This window comes from Lithobates pipiens, unplaced genomic scaffold (genome assembly GCF_037356315.1).
Source record: "Lithobates pipiens isolate NorthernLeopardFrog02 unplaced genomic scaffold, aLitPip1_a1.2 Scaffold_23, whole genome shotgun sequence".
In the NCBI taxonomy this organism is placed as follows: Eukaryota; Metazoa; Chordata; class Amphibia; order Anura; family Ranidae; genus Lithobates; species Lithobates pipiens.
In genome coordinates this window covers 320,323,220-320,344,050 of record NW_027507785.1, presented here as the reverse complement: position 1 = coordinate 320,344,050, position 20,831 = coordinate 320,323,220, and the positions used below count along the sequence as shown (strand labels likewise).

General features: G+C 45.8%; 1 long non-coding RNA gene across 1 annotated transcript; it reads right to left on the bottom strand.

Annotated features, from left to right (window-relative positions):
- Positions 1-1,385: 1,385 nt before the first annotated feature.
- Positions 1,386-7,122, bottom strand: LOC143927055 (uncharacterized). Its single transcript, XR_013262231.1, has 2 exons — positions 6,955-7,122; positions 1,386-1,684 (listed from the first exon to the last, which is right to left on the bottom strand). It is a non-coding gene; the product is annotated as an uncharacterized LOC143927055 (long non-coding RNA).
- Positions 7,123-20,831: the final 13,709 nt, after the last annotated feature.

Genomic DNA, 20,831 nt, shown 5'->3' with positions numbered 1-20,831 from the left:
ATTTTTGATAAATTTTTGGGACCATTGTCACTTATACAGCAATCACTGCTATATAAATGCAGTGATTCCTGTGTAAATGACACTGGCAGTGAAGGGGTTAACCAGGGGGTGGCAGTGTAGGGGTTAAGTGTTCCTAGGGGCGTGTTACTAACTGTGGGGGGCTGGGTTTTGTTTTAGTGAACACTGATCTCTGCTCCAATCACATGGAGCAGAGATCAGCATCACTTGTTGCTAGGCAGAACGGGGAGATGCTGTTTACAACGGCATCTCCTCATTCAGCCTCCCCGTGAGACAATCGTGGGTATCCCCGTGGCGTTCGAGTCCACAGGACCCGCGACCGGACTCACGCCAATATGCCTAACCAATGGTTACTTTCTATAGTCAATGGGAGGTCTCTCATAAAAGGGGGGTACCATGCTTTGGGGAGTGCCAAAAGTTCGAGGTCCAGAGGTTCAGGACCGGAGACCTGGAAGTTCTGGGAGGAGGCTTAAGGCCTGGGAGTTCAGAGATCTCGGAGCCGGATAGCCGGAAGGCGAGTCCAGGGAGGCTGAAGTCTGGCCCCTGGAGGAGTAGTCAGCATGTAGCACTGGAGGAAGACCGGGCGTCCCATGCAGGGTTGTGCCGGACAGCGTGGAGGAGAAGGTAGTAGGAACTAAGCGGAAGGAGAAAACTGGGAATAGATTTCTGTGAGTAGAACATGGACTGTTGATCGGGAGAGAGCAACGGGAGTGCAACCCAGTATTAATACCCTTTGACTTGGGGTCGGATGGGGCATCTCATTATACCCTATTTAACAGCCCACCGATTTATACCCAGAATAAAGCATTATAAAATCCAGAGTCTTGACTGTTTGGTGTCATGTAATTGCATGGGGGATCGGAAGCGGAGCCATCTGACAAAAGGTAGCTCAGCAGCCCTCATGGGGGTACCGCTACATTTATTTATTTTTTTATTAACAAAGGAAAACTGGCCCAAAAAAGTAAGTTTTTTTAAAAAAATGTAACTGTGTATTTCTTGCTACTACCATAACCTACCACCAAAGAACAACCCCAAATAAATTCTCCTGCTCCTGACGATTGCAGCGATACCACATATGTGTATATTACTTGTTGTTTGTAACCGTAGTGCAGCCCAGAAACAATAGTGTGCATTTTGCTTTTTTTTTTAATCCTACCCAGTGGCGGCCAGTGGGACTTTTTTTGGTGAGCGGGCTGGTAGCGCATACCCCATCACCGGTGGCTTCCCCTGCTTGGCGGCGGCTTCCCCTGACCATATTAAGCCAACCAAATAAGGTCAAGTGTCCATATTAGGTCAATGATGTCACCAGGATATTAGGTCAATAATGCTGGTGTGTCAGAAACCATGAAATCAGGCCGAGATAGAAGTACAGCTAAATCACACTTGTTTAATAATAAAAGTAAAAAGAACAAACGTAGTCAAAACATAGCCAGAGTTCATGAACCGGAACGGATAGTCAGCCAAGCCAGAAGTCACTGTAAGGGATCAATGTAGTGGAACAGCAAGCAGGATCTGGAGCCAGAAGGGATGTCAGCAAACCAAGTCTTGAACAGGATCGCGGGAGATAGTTCCTGTGATGTTGATCAAGGCGAAGGCAGCGCTCCTCTGGACTGGACGGCTTAAGTAGGCAGGACTGACGAGCAGGATATCATCAACAGCTGAGTCACTGTGGAGAGAAAGGAGATGGCAATTAGCCGACAGCTGAGCGGCCAGCTCAGAGAAGGAAGGGCTGAGCCCAGCCCTGACATAGTGACTCCATTGACCTAATGCATATTATTATAATATTTGCACAATGTCATTGTGTTAATGTGACCATATTTGAAACAAGGTAATTGAACAAATCTGGTCATATGACCATATTTGGGCAATTATGTCCGCAGCATTATTGACCTAATATCCTGGTGACATCATTGACCTATATGGCCACTTATTTAGTCAATTATCTAGTCCAGATATGGCCACGTTATGTAAATGATGTCAATAGCATTATTGATCCAATATGTTGGATACACCATTGACGTAATATGGCCATATTTGGACAATGTCATTGACCAAATAAGGCCATATATTCATCCTAGGTCAACGTTTGATGTCACCAACATATCAGATAATTTATGTTGGTGACATCATTGACGTAATATGGGCATATTTGGCAAATTTATTTGACCAAATATGGCCATGTAGCCATACTCGGTTTATGATTTCACCACCATATCAGATCAATGAAGCTAGTGACATCATTGACCTAATATGGCCACTTATTTAGTCAATTATCTTGTCCAGATATAGCCACAGTAGGTCAATGATGTCACTAGCATTATTGATCCAATATGTTGGTTACACCATTGACTTAATATGGCCATATTTGGCCAATGTCCTTGACATTGGCCAAATATGACCATATTATGTCAATGATGTCACCAACATCAATGACCTGATATGTTGGTGACATCAAATGTTGACTTAGTATGACTTTATGGCCATATTTGGACAATGTCATTAACCAAATACGGCCATAAAGTCATACTAGGTCTACGTTTGATGCCACCAACATATCAGGTCATTGATGTCGGTGACATCATTGACGTAATATGGCCATATTTGGAAAATGTTATTGACCATATATGGCCATGTAGCCATACTCGGTTAATGATTTCCCCACCATATCAGATCAATGAAGCTAGTGACATCATTGACCTTATATGGGCATATTTAGACATCAAAATTGACCAAATATGGCCATGTCGTCATACCCAGCCAGCACCGGCATGATGTCACCAGCATCCCAGCCCCTCTGCTACATGTAAGCTGCAGGACAGGGAATTCCACTACCAAAGCTGATTGGGAATATGATGCAAACCATAATATATATCAGTGGTCTCCAAACTGTGGGCCGGGGGCCAGATGCGGCCCTTTGCTTGCCTTTATCCGGCCCTTGGGACACTTTTCCTCCAACTAACACCAATGATGAGCACCACTCCCCCCCAATGAGACCAACATTCGAGCATTCCCACTCATACCAACAGTGAGTCAGTATTACTCCCACAGACCACGGGGCATTTTCTACTCACACTGGCCACAGTCTTTTTTTGATAAAATTTGGTCCCAGGCAGAAATTTCCCACAAGGGATGGCTTGAAAGAATTATACTGCGATGCGTTTGACCAAGATAGCAAAATGTCCCTCAAATCTTCTGATCTTCACCAAAATTTCCGTATAATGCAAACCCCCAATTTCGCACATCCTCACCTATCTGGGTTTATCGAGTAGAAGGGCCACATGCACAGGAGGCTGTGCAGACGGAGATGTAAAAACCTTCATGTTCATCTTTTTTCGTGTTCTACAAAAGCCTCTCAGACTTGAACTCAGCCGCCAGGAAAACCGCACGTCTTATCTGCCATTTCATCTCCACTCTTCAGGTCTCCTCCGACGGTCTGTAGGCAGGAAGCAGCGAGCGGGGCAATCTCTTTAATTGAGAGACTTTCCCATCCTGTTGTTCTGTGCAGAGGGCACAACACCTCCGAATGTTCCCGGCGTAATTGTTTAATTCGGTCTGCCTGGCAGGCCATCAACATTTCATTCTGCATGTTTGGAAACACAATAAAACAATGCGATGAAAGATGATAAATGTACACAGTGAGGCAGAACGCCGACCCCGGGAGGATGGCGACCTCGCTGTCCTCGCTGTCATCTGCGCCGGTTTCTTACCGAGCCGGTAGCCATGTTCTGCCCTCCACACCGGACCGCGTGCGAGGGCAACTGGCCTTTAAAGTGGACCGATCATAGATGGATTTTTATCATGTGAAGCACATGTGTGCCAAGTAATCTGTCAGCAATGGAAGGCTGTGCATTTCTCTTACAGGTTACTAAGTACAAAAATGTCCCTTTACAATCATCAGATATATATTTCATATTAGGTGCATATGTGCTACGTCAGTGGTCTCCAACATGCGGCCCGGGGGCCGGATGCAGCCCTGTGCCTGCCTTTATCTGGCCTCTGAGGCAATATTTCTGCCACTTACACCAATCATGGGGCACTATTCAGCCCACTGACACTAACAATGGGGCACTATTCCGCCCACTGACACCAAATATTGAGCACTATTCCTTCCATTGACACCAATAATGGGGCACTATTCCTCCCACTGACAACAACAATGGGGCACTGTTTCTCCCACTGACACCAATGATGGGGCATTATTCCTCCCACTAACACAAATGATGGGGCACTATTCCTTCCACTGACACCAATGATGGGGCACTATTCCTCCCACTGACACCAATGATGGGGCACTATTTCTCCCACTGACACCAATGATGGGGCACTATTCCTCCCACTGACACCAATGATGGGGCGCTATTTCTCCCACTGACACCAATGATGGGGCACTATTCCTCCTACTGACACCAATGATGGGGCACTATTCCTCCTACTGACACCAATGATGGGGCACTATTCCTTCCACTGACACCAATGATGGGGCACTATTCCTCCCACTGACACCAATGATGGGGCACTATTCCTCCCACTGACACCAATGATGGGGCATTATTCCTCCCACTAACACAAATGATGAGGCACTATTCCTTCCACTGACACCAATGATGGGGCACTATTTCTCCCACTGACACCAATGATGGGGCACTATTCCGCCCACTGACACCAAATATTGAGCACTATTCCTTCCATTGACACCAATAATGGGGCACTATTCCTCCCACTGACAACAACGATGGGGCACTGTTTCTCCCACTGACACCAATGATGGGGCACTATTCCTTCCACTGACACCAATGATGGGGCACTATTCCTCCCACTGACACCAATGATGGGACACTATTCCTCCCACTGACACCAATGATGGGGCATTATTCCTCCCACTAACACAAATGATGGGGCACTATTCCTTCCACTGATACCAATGATGGGGCACTATTCCTCCCACTGACACCAATGATGGGGCACTATTCCTCCCACTGACACCAATGATGGGGCACTATTCCTCCCACGGACACCAACGATGGGGCACTGTTTCTCCCACTGACACCAATGATGGGGCACTATTCCTCCCACTAACACCAATGATGGGGCACTATTCCTTCCACTGACACCAATGATGGGACACTATTCCTCCCACTGACACCAATGATGGGGCATCATTCCTCCCACTGACACCAATGATGGGACACTATTCCTCCCACTGACACCAATGATGGGACACTATACCTCCCACTGACACCAATGATGGGGCACTATTCCTCCCACTGACACCAATGATGGGACACTATTCCTCCCACTGACACCAATGATGGGGCACTATTCCTCCCACTAACACAAATGATGGGGCACTATTCCTCCCACTGACACCAATGATGGGGCACTATACCTCCCACTGACAGTCAGTAAACTGGCTTTTTGTTTAGAAAGTTTGGAGACCCCTGTGTTAAGTAATGTGTCGGTGTAACACTTCCAGGTATGTATTACCATCCACAGTGATCACAGAGCTCCCCCCGACAATGCCTTTATCTGCTTTTTCTCTCCAGACAGACGGCACCCTCTTTGCTCCGGCATCATCCAGGTTCACCATCTACGTCCTGGACTGAGAAGACAGCTCAGGGATGACACAATTATGTAAATCCTGGTGCCTGCAGAGTTCTTGGCTGTACTCACAAATGTTTGTCACAGATTAGCCCCCTGCTGCAGCCTCTCACCTTGTAACTCGTTACAAAGTTACAATGTTGCAATTTGATCACAATCCGCCGTAGCTGTACGCCGGTACTTTGATCTAGAATACCGGGATAGCTGCCATAACCCCCGGTATTTTCTGCAACGGCGGGCGACCACGAGATCGCTTTCATCGGTGGCAGGAGAGGCACCTCCCCCCCTCCTGCCGTGTTCTGGTCATCTCCGCCGTATCCCAGAGCTGGCAGTAGTGGCGGAGACGATCCGATGCTGTCCCCTCATTAGCATGGCCCCCTAATGGCTCCATAACATTGGATGACAGAAGCAACATCAAACGTCCCTTCCGCCCAATGGTCTTAAATGGGGAAAAAAAATAAAAAATTTGAAAAAAAAAAAGATTTTTTTACATTTTTTTTACATTTTTTTTATTGTATTTAAGTGTAGCTCTGAGATCTGAGTTCTTTTTGACCCCAGATCTCATATTTAAGAGGACCTGTCGTGCTTTTTTTTCTATTACAAGGGATGTTTACATTCCTTGTAATAGGAATAAAAGTGACATAAAACTTTTTTTTTTTTTAAAAAGTAAAAAATAAATAAAAAGAAATAAATAATAATAAAAAAAACCTGTAACGCGTCCCGCTGAGCTCACGCGCAGAAGCCAACGCGCCCACATATGAAAACGCGATGTTCAAGCCAAGCATAAAAGGTATCGCCGCGACCGTTAGAGCCCTACATGCGACGCTCAGGAACGTGCGCGAGACGCACATGCAGTCGCGAGCACCGAGCGTTAATCGCACCCCCTCCCCCATCATGCATCTGGCAAAACGGTCCCATGTATTTTGGCGCGGCGCAATTTTGAAAATCGCGCCTGCACCGTTTTTTTTTTTTTATACGCGTGGGCTGCCCTAAAACGCTAAAAATGCAAAAAATAAATAAAAAAAAGCGGCCGACTCGGACGCACCCCCTGGTGTGAATGAGCCCTTGAATTCCTGGCCGGCCCCTCTATAGCTCACGGTAGAGATTAGCATAAGAATAGAGCAGCCGTGTTGGTTGGCAGTGTGTGGTTGTGTGGGAGTGAGAACAGAGAAGAAGAATGGAGGACAATGTTACTGGAGGTGTTAGAGACCCCCCCCGTACATCGCACGTCTGCGTCACAATGACGCTCGAGACCACCCTCGCTGAGAAGCAGGGGATTCCAAAGGGCGTACCGGGTGACACATAATGGGGGGGGGCTGTGTGGTTACATGCACCTACCTGGTGTCAGCTCCAACCTGGGCTCCCCCCCCCCCCCCGGGGGTGGTTGTGGTTTTGTTTGATGAGCCCCCCGAATGATGACAGCGACCTTTTCACAGCAGGTGATCGTAACCTTCTCATTCTTCGCTCTTTCACGAAAAGGACGCACACAATGCAAGCCTCCGCATCATCGTGGGCTCTGGGAACACACAAATCGTACTGCTTTAGTTAACACTTTCATGGTCCCAGATACACGATATTATCAAAAGTATTGGGACACCTGCCTTTACACACGCAATGGGGGTTATTTAGGAAAGGCAAATCCACTTTGCACTGAAAGTGCACTTGGAAGTGCAGTCGCTGTAAATCTGAGGGGGTAGATCTGAAATGAGGGGAAGCTCTGCTGATTTTATTATCCAATCATGTGCAAGTTAAAATGCTGTTTTTTATTTTCCTTGCATGTCCCCCTCGGATCTTCAGTGCAATTTTTAAGTGCACTTTGCACTCGTAGTTTGCACTTGTAGTGCAAAGTGAATTTGCCTTTAGTAATTAACCCCCGTGAACTTTAATGGCATCCCAGTTCAGTGGCAGCTGGTGCTCAAATTTTTTTGGGGTGGGGGGCGCAAACAAACTGAAAAAAAAACCCCATCATTTGCAGCCACTGTGTCCATCAAACGCAGCCACTGTACCATTGAATGCAGCCACTGTGTCCATCAAGCGCAACCACTATGCCATCGAGCGCAGCCACTGTGCCCATCAAACGCAGCCACTGTGCCCATAAACCAAGCCAGAGCGCCCATAAACGCAGCCACTGTGCATTTGAACGCAGCCGCTGTGCCCATAAAACGCAGCCACTGTACCCATCAAACGCAGCCACTGTGCCATTGAACGCAGCCACTGTGCCCATCAAGCGCAGCCACTGTACCCATCGAACGCAGCCACTGTGCCCATCGAACGCAGCCACTGTGCCCATCGAACGCAGCCACTGTGCCCATCGAACGCAGCCACTGTGCCCATCAAGTGCAGCCACTGTGCCCATCAAACACAGCTACTGTGCCCATAAATTGCTGCCAGTGTGCCCGTCAAGTGCTGCTACTGTGCCCCATCAATTGTTGCTAGTGTGCCCATCAATTTCTGCCAGTGTGACCCATCAATTGCTGTAAATAACCCCCATGAACTTTAATGGCATCCCAGTCCAGTGGCAGTTGGTGCTAAAAAAGTTTTTGGGGGGGGGCACAAACAAACTGAAAAAACCCCCCCATCAATTGCAGCCACTGTGCCCATCAAACGCAGCCACTGTGCCCATCAAGCGTAGCCACTGAGCCATTAAACAAAGCCAATGTAGCCATAAATTGCTGCCACTGTGCCATCAAACACAGCTACTGTACCCATCAATTTCTGCCAGTGTGCCCATCAATTGCTGCCAGTGTGCCCATCAATTGCTGTCACTGTGCCCCATCAAATGCTGCCAGTATGAGTCGGGACTTACTTGTCTCGCAGCGGGTCACGGTGGCGTCCTCCACGTCCACGCTCCTCGATGTCTCCGGGCATCTCTATCAGGCGTCCAATCACAGCGTGTGTTGTTTCAGCCAATCAGGTGACAGGTAACCAGACCAGAGCACCTGATTGGCTGAGAGGTGGGTCAGTGTTCCTAACACAACACTGAGTAAACAGCGAACGCCCAGCATTGCACCCACTGTTTACCATTTTGGAAGCCTATTAGATCCCATGGCTCTAATCAGGCGCTTCCAAAAAAAAAAAAAAACACCCTGTAATTCAGGCGCCCGGCACCCGACAAGGGGCCGGACACCTGAATATGGGGCGGCAGCGGCGACCATAGATAGATTATCAAAATTATCCAATCAATTCATTAAACTTGTAGGTTGAATTATTTTTCTGATTTAGGAATTTTCTGATTTTTGTTCTTATTTTCTTTCTTTTCTGATTTTCGAATTTTCGGATTTTCGTTCTCTTGGATTTTTGAATTTTCGTTCCTTCGGATTTTCTTCTTTCTGAAAAATCTTTTTCATATGCATTCGTCAAAAGAGTTTTTCGTTCATTCAGGTGCTTCCAAACGAACGAATATGCAGAATTTCGTCCAAAAACTCAGAACGAAACGATTTGCTAGATATTTGGGCTGCCAATAGGAATTAATAGTTTATAGTTTATATTATTATTATTATTATTATTATTATTATATTGTTATTATTTATTAGTATTAATAATAAAAAGTATATAATAACAGTTGATAAATTATAATAGAAAATACGAAAAACCAAATTATCTAAATGTAATCAATTCATTAAATTCATAGGTTGAATCGTTTTTTGGGTTTTCAGATTTTCGTTATTATTTTCGGATTTTCATTCTTTCTGATTTTCGAATTTTCGGATTTTCATTCTTTCGGATCTTCGTTCTTTCAGAAAAATTGCTAGATATTTTGGGTGCCATTAGGAATAAATAGTTTATAGTTGATAATATTTTTTTTTATTATTATTATTATTTATTATTTTTAAATAATATTATTTTTATTATTAATAATAATAATAATAATAATAATAATAATAATAATAAAAATTAAATAATATAATAATAGTTAACACTTAAATTATAATAGAAAACACCAAAAAAAAATTTCAAAATGTAATCAATTTGTTAAACTCATAGGTTGAATCATTTTTTGGATTTTTGTTCCTATTTTCGGATTTTATTTCTTTCTGATTTTCACATTTTTGGATTTTCGTTCTTTCGGATCTTCGTTTTTTTCTGAAAAATCATTTTACTATGCATTCGTCAAAAGAGTCTTTCATTGATTCGGATGCTTTCGAATGAACGAATATGTGTAATTTTGTCCGGAAACTAATTTGGAACGGAACAGATTGCCCACGTCTAGTAAATGCGCACACATTTGCTAGATATTTGGGGTGCCATTAAGAATTAATAGTTTATTATAGTTTTTTATTATTATTATTTATTATTAATAAATAATAATAATAATAATAATAAACGATAATAGTTAATCATTTAATTATAATAGAAAATATGAAAAACAAAATTATCCGAACGTAATCGATTCATTAAACTTGTAGGGGGAATAATTTTTCGGATTTTTGAATTTTCGGATTTTCATTCCTATCTTCGGATTTTTGTTCTTTCAGATCTTCGTTCTTTCTGAAAAATCTTTTTCATATGTACTCGTCAAAAGAGTCTTTTGTTCATTCGGAAGCTTCCGAACGAATGAATATGCCTAATTTTGTCCGGAAGCTAATTCGGAACTAAACAAATTGCCCATGTCTAGTAAATGCGCACACATTTGCTACATATCTGGAGTGCCATTAGGAATTAATAGTTTATAGTTTATTACAGTTTTTATTATTATTTATTATTAATAAATAATCATATTATTATTAATAATAATAAAACAATAATAGTTAATAATTTAATTATAATAGAAAATATGAAAAACAAAATTACCTGAACCTAATCGATTCATTAAACTCGCAGGTTGAATAATTTTTCTGATTTTCGAATTTTCGGATTTTCGTTCCTATTTTCGTCCTTTCTGATTTTCAATTTTTGTTCTTTCAGATCTTCGTTCTTTCTGAAAAATCATTTTCATATTCAAATAGCCTTTCATTCTTTCGGATGCTTCCGAAACAAATTCGGGAACTAAATGAATTGCCCATGTCTAGTAAATGTGCACACATTTGCTAGATATTTGGGGTGCCATTAGGAATTAATAGTTTATAGTTTATTATAGTTTTTTCTATATAATTTTTTTAATTATTATTTATTATTAATAAATAATAATAATAGTAATAATAATAATAATAATTAAAAAAATGACAATAGTTAATAATTTAATTATAATATAAAAGATAAAAAACCAAAATTATCTGAACATAATCGATTCATTAAACCCGTAGGTTGAATAATTTTTCGGATTTTCGAATTTTTGGATTTTCGTTTCTGATTTTCGAATTTTCGTTCTTTCAGATCTTCGTTCTTTGTGAAAAATGGTTTTCATATGTACTCGTCAAAAGAGTCTTTCGTTTATTCGGATGCTTCCGAAATGAATTTGGAAACAAAACTAATTGCACGTCTAGTAAATGAGCGTACATTTGCTAGATATTTTGGGTGCCATTAGGAATTAACAGTTTATAGTTTATTATAGTTTTTTCTATATTATTATTATTTATTATTAATAAATAATAATAATATTATTAATAATAATAATAATAATAGAGATAATAATTATATAAAAAACCGATAATAGTTAATCATTTATTTATAATAGTTTTTGTATTATTATTTATTATTAATAAATAATAATAATATTAATAATAATAATAATAATAAACGATAATAGTTAATCATTTAATTATAATAGAAAATATGAAAAACTAAATTATCCAAACGTAATCGATTCATTAAACTCGTAGGCTGAATCATTTTGCTTCCGAAATGAATACAGAAATGAAACGCATTGAACGTGTCTAGTAAATGAGCGCACATTTGCTAGATATTTGGGGTGCCATTAGGAATTCATGGCATCCAGGTGCATCTGCAGAAGGCAGCACGTTTTTTGTGCAGTGCGGGAAAGCACGCAATTTTGCACATCTTCCCACGCTGAGCCAAGCCCTAAAAATAGGCGGTTGAGCCACGGTTTTACTGCCCCCCCACCAACTGCCCCCCTTTACCTAACACAGCAGCTGAAGGGGCTTATTCACATGCCATGGTAATAATTAGATGCCCGCTGTGAATGGGGCTGTGCCTGCAGCTGCTTTGAAATCACGTGCAATGCACACAGTTGCGGCACGGTAGTGCAGGATTTTAGGGTGAAAGCAGGCGGCGAGGAGCTGACATATCACCTCCCAGGCGCCTGTTGACTGCCCTCTGCCCTACACGCAAATTGCGGGAACGCGCGTGTGCACCTGTATGGTGTGAACCTCGCCTAAATGTTATTCAGTCAAACTTTGTATCTACTTTTTGATTCCAGTGCAAAGTTTGATGACAGCATTTGATACATTTATGAGAGGAGAGCAGAGCGCGCGCCCACACACCGCAGAGCGAGCAGCCATGTCTCCGTGGGAACCGCTGCGTCAATGTGCGTAAATCCGAGCGAGTGTGGGCTGACCTTGTGAGGACAATGAGAGTCGTACCGGGCCGCGTTCACACTGCTGACACAGTGTACCCAGCTGTGAATCATAGCGTACGGAGCGGCGTCATACCGCCGTCCCTGCGCCACGCATTCAACAAAGAGGGTGCGTGCCGCTGACGCACAATGTGCACGGAGGAGCCTCATTAAGAGACGTGTCTTGTGTTTAATTCACACTTTATAATGTCGGCTACGTGCCGCATCGTCCCAGACTGTCACTGTTATTATCACCTGATAACTGCTAGCAACGGCTCCGATATGTGGCGGTAACGCGTGCGTTTATAACATATGTATCATGCCTTGGTGCAATGCACTTCTATACATTCTGTATGGCATCCCAACGCACCTTGCCGAAGGGCATACATTGCAGCACAGCGCAATACACAGCAACACACTAATGCCTGGTGTGCTGGGAAAATGGTCCATACACCAGTTTTGATGCACTGGGGGCCAATTCACTTAAAACGTGCCGCCTAATACAACGCATGTTGACACGTGTTAGCACACATGCGCTAAATCCTGGTGCGTGTGCACCATCCCTGTGCTGAGTTCACGGGTCTGTACCCATTAGGAAGGGTTCCCACCATCCCTGTGCTGAGTTCTTAGGTCTGTACACCCGCTGTGCCCATTATGAGGGATTCTCACCATCCCTGTGCTGAGTTCCCAGGTCTGTACACCTGCTGTGCCCATTATTAGGGGCTCCCACCATCCCTGTGCTGAGTTCCCAGGTCTGTAGAGCTGCTGTGCCCATTATGAGGGGTTCCCACGATCCCTGTGGTGAGGTCCAGGGTCTGTAGACCTGTTGTGTCCATTATGAGGGGTTCTCACCATCTCTGTGCTGGGTTCCCGGGTCTGTAGACCTGCTGTGCCCATTATGAGGGGCTCCCACCATCCCCATGCTGGGTTCACAATTCTGTACAACTGCTGTGCCCATTATGAGGGGTTCCCACCATCCCTGTGCTGCGTTGCCAAGTCTGTACACCTGTTGTGCCCATTATGAGGAGTTCCCACCATCCCTGTGCTGGGTTTCCGATTCTGTACATCTGATATGCCCATTATGAGGGGTTCCCACCATCCCTGTGCTGAGTTCCCAGATCTGTACACCTGCTGTGGACCATTATGAGGGGCTCACACCATCTCTGTGCTGAGTTCCTGGGTCTGTACACCTGTTGTGCCCATTATGAGGGGCTCCCACCATCCCTGTGCTGAGTTCCCGGGTCTGTAGACCTGCTGTGCCCATTATGAGGGGCTCCCACCATCCCTGTGCTGAGTTCCCGGGTCTGTAGACCTGCTGTGCCCATTATGAGGGGCTCCCACCATCCCTGTGCTGAGTTCCCGGGTCTGTAGACCTGCTGTGCCCATTATGAGGGGCTCCCACCATCCCCATGCTGGGTTCCCAATTCTGTACAACTGCTGTGCCCATTATGAGGGGTTCCCACCATCCCCGTGCTGGGTTCCCAATTCTGTACACCTGTTGTGCCCATTATGAGGAGTTCCCACCATCCCTGTGCTGGGTTTCCGATTCTGTACATCTGATATGCCCATTATGAGGGGTTCCCACCATCCCTGTGCTGAGTTCCTAGATCTGTACACCTGCTGTGGACCATTATGAGGGGCTCACACCATCTCTGTGCTGAGTTCCTGGGTCTGTACACCTGTTGTGCCCATTATGAGGGGTTCCCACCATCCCTGTACTGAGTTCCCAGGTCTGTACACCTGCTGTGCCCATTATGAGTGTTTCCCACCATCCCTGTACTGGGTTCCTGGGTCTGACACCTGCTGTGCGCAGTATGAGGGGTTCCCTGCTGGATTTTAATTTATTTTATACCATGGAGAATATACCAGGAGGAGCTGGCACACACTAAGGTGGACAAGAACAAAGCCATAGATTAAGGCAGGGAGATCTCACTACTGGAGTATCCAAGATATACAAGAATCCAAGGAATGACTCCACCCTCCAGGCTACAAGTAAAACTTCAAACTTTTGGGTGGACTAACCCTTTAAGAAGAATGGGACGGCAAAATTTTCCCCACAATTGGAGTCAAGCAGGCGTTACTTTCCGTCACTTTTTTAGAAACATCGGTGTTATCCAAACATTCCCCTCGGCTCATATTGCTACATTCGAAAGATAACGTCCATCATAGCGCGGGGCCCTCTCAGGACGCACTCGGGGCCCATAGCCAAATCTTGATTGACATGCCTCGCAGAAAGAAAATCCTGTTTGCTTTCCATTTCTATGAGCTCCATATGAGCCCTAATCCCCTCTAATCCCCGGCTGCGGAAATGTATAGAGACGGACCGCCGGGACCGCTCACCCCTCCCCCCCTGTATCCGTGCGCGATTCCGAAATGAAATCGGTGACAGTTTAGGGTGAAAGCCGCGATGTCAGAGGGAAGAATATTATAGAGGCTTATAGATATCAATTTAAAGAAGAAAAAAAAAATCTGCCGCCCCGAGTCTGCTTTCTATTATTACTTTAATTGGGGTCACTTCCTCTGGTTACCCGGAGGGACCTCCGACCTCCGACCCCTGAACATGTGTCAGTCACTAACTGCTTCCAGGAAATCCTCTTACCTACGCCGGGTAGAGCGAGACCATTCTTGTCATTGCTCACTGACACATGGAAGGTTCACTTCAGATCTCACTCGGCTCCTTTCAAGAGCAAGCAAATTCCTGGCAAAGACACGACTTCCAGGAAAAGTAGACCTCCCCTGGGATCAATGGGCACAGAAGACAAAGGGGGGGGGGGTGCAAGAGATGGGACAGGGGACAAAGAAGGTGCAAGAGATAGGACAGGCACTAAGTGAGTTTAATTACCACCTTAATCATCCACAGAACCTGTGTAATTAATATGTGCTCGGGTTTCAAGGGATGAGGTGGCAACCCTACTGGGGACAAAGGGGATGTAAGAAATGGGATTTGACAGAGGGGGTGCAAGAGATTGGACATGGACAATGGGGGGACAAATAATGGGACCGGGAACAAAAGGGGCACAAGAAACGGGGCAGGGAACCAAAGGGTGGAGCAAGAGATAGGACAAAGGGAATGAAAGATATGGGATGGGGGGGATGCAAGATATGGGATGGGGGAAAAAAGGGGGTGCAAGAGATGGAATGGAGACAAAAGGGATGCAAGAGATGGGACGAGGGACAAAGGGGGCACAAGAGATGGGAAACAGAAGGGTGCAAGAAACGGGACAAGGGACAAACGTATGAGGTGACAACCCTACTGGGGACAAAGGGGGTGTAAGAGATGGGATGGTGACAGAGGGGGTTCAAGAGATTAGACATGGACAATGGGGGGACAAATGATGGGACCGGGAAAAAAAGAGGTGCAAGAAACGGGGCAGGGAACCAAATGGTGAGCAAGAGATAGGACACGGGACAAAGGGCGTGCAAGAGATGCAACAGGGAACAAAGGGGACATAAGAGACGAGACATGGAACAAAGTGGGTGTAAAAGATGGAACGGGGACAAAGTGGATGCAAGAGATGGGATGGGGACAAAGGGGGTGCAAGAGGTGCAACAAGGAACAAAGGGGATACAAGGGACGAGACATGGAACAAAGTGGGGGCAAACAATGGAACAGTGGACAAAGGGGGTGCAAGAGAGGGAATGAGGACAAAGAGGGCGCAAGAGGTGCAACAGGGAACAAAGGGGACACAAGAGACGAGATACTGAACAAATGGGGGGGCAAACGCTTGAACAGGGGACAAAGGGGGTACAAGAGATGGGACAGGGGATAAAGGAGACGCAATAGACAGGACAGGGCACAAAAGGGGTGCAAGAGACAGAGCCGATGGAAAAGGGGGTGAAAGAGATGGGACAGGGAACAAAGGGGGCGCAAGAGACAGGACAGGGAACCAAAGGGGGAGGCAAAAGATGGGACAGGGAACCAAAGGGGGGGAGATGGGACAGGGAGAAAAGGGGGTGCAAGAGATGAGACAGTGAACAAAGGGGGCACAAGTGAGAGGAAAGAGAACAAAGAGGGTTCAAGAGATGGGCTGGGAACAAGGGGAGTGCAGAAGGAGGGACCGGGAAAAAGGGGGCACAAGAGACAGGACAGGGAACAAAGAGGGATGCAGACGATGGGGCAGAGGATTAGGGCTGCCACCTCATGCCTTTAAACCTGAACACATATGAATTACACGGGTTCTGAGGCTAATTTAATGCAGATAAGACACCAAGTGAGTTTAATTACCACCTTAATCAGCCACAGAACCTGTGCAATTAATATGTGTTTGAGGATGAGGTGGCAACCTTACCGACAAAGGGGGGGCAAGAGATGGAATTGTGACAAAGGAGGTGCAGGAGCTGGGAACGGGGACAAAGGGGATGCAAGAGATGGGTTGGGGTAAAAGGGGGGCACAAAAGATTGGACGGGGACAAAGGGGGAGTGCAAGAGACAGGACAGGGGACAAAGGGGGTGCAAGAGATGGGGACAAAGGGGGGCCCAAGAGATGGGGCAGGGGACAAAGGGGGTGCAAGAGATGGCATGGGGACAAAGGGGGCCCAAGAGACGGGGGGCATGGGACAAAGGGGGTGCAAGAGATGGGATGGGGACAAAGGGGGGTGCAAGAGATGGGACAAGGGACAAAGGGGATGCAAGAGATGGGATGGGGACAAGGGGGGCACAAGAGATGGGACAGGGGACAAAGGGGGGCGCAAGAGATTGGAGAGGGGACAAAGGGGGAGCAAGAGATGGGGCAGGGGACAAAGGGAAGAGGCACAAGAGATGGGACAGGGGACAAAGGGGGGCACAAGAGATGGGACAGGGGACAAAGGGAAGAGGCACAAGAGATGGGACAGGGAACAAAGGGAGGCGCAAGAGATTGGACAGGGGACAAAGGGGGGCGCAAGAGATGGGACAGGGGACAAAGGGGGTGCAAGAGATGGGACAGGGGACATAGGGGGTGCAAGAGATGGGACAGGGGACAAAGGGGGGCACAAGAGATGGGACAGGGGACAAAGGGGGGCGCAAGAGATGGGACAGGGGACAAAGGGAAGAGGCACAAGAGATGGGACAGGGGACAAAGGGAGGCACAAGAGATTGGACAGGGGACAAAGGGGGGTGCAAGAGACGGGACAGGGGACAAAGGGGGTGCAAGAGATGAGAAGCCTAGTCACCGCCTGTGTGTGTTCTCATTAGGACTTCCATCAGGTGATTTAGCCCCTCAACCTGAAGATTTATCTCATATCGTGATGTCCAGTTACTGTGTTCATAGCAGCTGGCAATTCATTAGCGATCTCAAATAAGTGATTCCTCTGATTCATCAATGAGTAATGTGTTGATCAATGCAACACATGCGATGTCGACTGAAAATATGATCAGAAACGATCTGTTGAAAATTATCAAATAATCCAGGTGTCTCCGAAAGTTTTCAGTATGTGGGCCGCATCGTATATTTTACATATTTATTATTACATGTATTTATATAGTGCTGACAATTTACACAGCGCTTTACATATACGGTACTATGCACAAGTTTTAGGCAGGTGTGAAGAAATGCTGTCAAGTAAGAATTTTTTCAAAAATATATATTTTAATTATTTATTTTTTATCAATTCACAAATTCCAAAGTGAGTGAACAGAAGAAAAATCGAAATCAAATCAATATTTGGTGTGACCCTCCCCCCCCTTTGGCTTCAAACCAGCATCAATTCTTACACTTGCACAAAGTCAGGGAATTTTTAGGATTAGAGTCAGGTGTGATTAATAAATTATACCAAGCAGGTGCTAATGATCATCAATTTCATATGTAGGCACAGCCATTACCTGAAACAGAAACAGCTGCGTAGGAGGCTTAAAACTGGGTGAGGAACGGCCAAACTCTGCTACTAAGGTGAGATTGTGGAAGACCATTTCATGTCACCGGTCATATACCATGGCAAGACTGAGCACAGCAACAAGACACAAGGTAGTTATACTGCATCATAGTGGTGGAACTTTCAGGGTCACAGCAGTCGCACTTGGGCCCTGGTACTGTGGGGGGCCCCCAAGATTCAAGACCTTGTCCTGCACCTCTGCCTGTCAATTTAGAATGCAGTGGGGGGAGGTGGCGATCGGAAGCTCTATGGTGCCCGTGAGCCGCGGGATCTCCCTGGGGCTTGTTGTTCTCTTCCCGACTGTACAGTTGAGAGGGGAGCAGCCTCTGACCCGGAGATGTATCCACATCACTCAATTTACAAGTGAGTCGCTCTGCTCCGACACTCTTGCTGATACCTGGTCGGGTCAGAGGCCCCTCCCCCCCACTCTCCACTGTATACAGTCGGGAAGAGAACTACAAGCCCCAGGAAGATCCCGCGGCTCACGGGCACCATAGAGCCGCCAATAGAAACCTTCCTACCTCCCCCCAGGTGGGGCGTCCAGAGATGTGCTGAGGGTAGGAGTTGCACAAGGGAGGCTCTCTGGGGACCCTGATGTAAAGCGGAGGCTATCTGTTGACCCTGATGTAAGGAGGGGCTCTCTGGGGACCCTGATGTAAGGGGGGCTCCCTGCTGACCCTGATGTAAGGGAGGCTCTCTGCGGACCCTGATGTAAGGGGGGGCCCTCTGGGGACCCTGATGTAAGGGGGGCTCTCTGAGGACCCTGATGTAAGGGGGGCTCTCTGGGGACCCTGATGTAAGGGAGGCTCTCTGGGGACCTTGATGTAAGGAGGGAGGCTCTGGGGACCCTGATGTAAGGGGGGCTCTCTGAGGAGCCTGATGTAATGAAGGGGGCTCTGGGGACTCTGATGTAAAGGGGAGGATCTCCGGGGACCCTGATGTAAGGAGGGGCTCTCTAGGGGACCCTGATGTAAAGGGAGGATATATGGGGACCCTGATGTAAGGAGGGGCTCCCTGGGGACCCTAATGTAAAGGTGGCTCCCTGGGGACCCTGATGTAAGGGGGGCTCTCTGAGGACACTGATGTAAGGAGGGGCTTTCTGGGGACCCTGATGTAAAGGGTAGGCTCTCTGGGGACCCTGATGTAAGGGTGGGGGGGCTCTCTCGGGACCCTGATGTAAGGAGGGGCTCTCTGGAGACCCTTATGTAAGGGGGGAGGCCCTTTGGGGACCCTGATGTAAGTAGGGAGGCTCTCTGGGGACCCTGATGTAAGGGGAGGCTCTCTGGGGACCCTGATGTAAGTGGGGGACCTCTGGGGACCCTGATGTAAGGGGGGATCAGCACTCAGGTATGTAACGATATTTTATATATAATATATAATAAATAAATAAATACACACATATATATATATATATATATATATATATATATATATATATATATATATATATATATATATATATAATATACATGTGTATGCCCGCCCGTTTGGCTTTCTTTACTTCTCTGCTATGGGCCCGAGATCTTTCATAGACCTAGCAACGCCCCTGGTGGGGGCCCTTTATGGTTTCTTGCAATGGGGCCCTGAAGATTCTAGTTACGCCTCTGCTGCATCAGCAAGGTCTCTTCCAAGAGAATTAGAGATTCACAATTTTTCAATTTGGCCAGATTCTCTATATCTCTGTGGTCAACTTATTTCACAATAAAGTTAACACAAATGACTATTATAACATCTGACCAAAAAGAAAAAAATTCTGATTCTGAGAAAATGATGTTTTATTACATGTACATTTCAAGCCTCAGAGGATGAAATTGGCTAATTCCCTCTGATTGTTTTAATTGATTCCTCATTGTTCCCATTCTTCCATTAACAGACTTGTCAAAGGTAAACGTGACAATGGAACGGGTAACTTAAAAATGACAAATAACAGATGTAAGTTATAATAATAAGCACACTGTCCCACAATGGAGTCATTTGATAAAAAAAAAAAAAAAAAAAAGCAAAAAAAAAAAGCAACAATTATAGTCAAAAAGAATAAAAGACGTGAGGGTGTCAAAATTAATTGGTTTGACATTTGTGAAAGAATGTTAGATTGTTCCATCTGGGAGACAATGAAAGCATACCAGGGTTCGCAGATTAAGTATTGTATGGGGGAAGAATTCACCCAATCCTCCTCCCCCTCCCACCCGCCATGTACCAACAAATAAAGTTTTCTCTAATGTAATTTTGAAGATTTTGATGTAATGCTTTAAGGGCCCGTTCACCCCAGAACGCAGTGCGGGAAAGGTGCTGCCCTTGCTAGATGTTAATTGTTAATGGCACCCCCGACACATCTAGCATACAAAGCATGTTTGCGGCCCCCAAACCGCATGGTACCATGCAGTGCAATTTTTTAAATCAGCACTTGCCTTAATTTCTGTGCAATTCCCATGCGTTTGGCAGCCCATTGAAAAGAAATGGGCTGCCAAAAGCAGAACGTGTGCAAACAAGCAAAAACATGTATATTCAAATGCGCGCGTTCTAGTGTGAGCCGGCACTTGGGGTGTTTTTAACTTAACATTGCGACCTGATGCAGAACGCAACTGCAGTGGGTTTTGAACGGGTTTCCCGCACAGCATTCTGGTGTGAATGGGGCTCAAAATGGATGTAGCCCACTTTTGTGGGGGGGGGGGTTATAAGAAATGGCTATCCCAAAACAGGATATTGTACTAAATCTGTAGGTAAAGAAGAGAAAAAGGTGTCTGCCTTTGTGCCAGAGACCTGAAGACTACAGTAAGGGAGAGATCCTCCAAATGTTGTCCAACCAGCCTGGGACAGAGCTTCTCACCAGTAGGGATGAGCACCAGAACCTTCAAACGGACCAAAAATTCGTACGAACTTTAGAACCCTATTAAAGTCTATGGGACTCGAACGT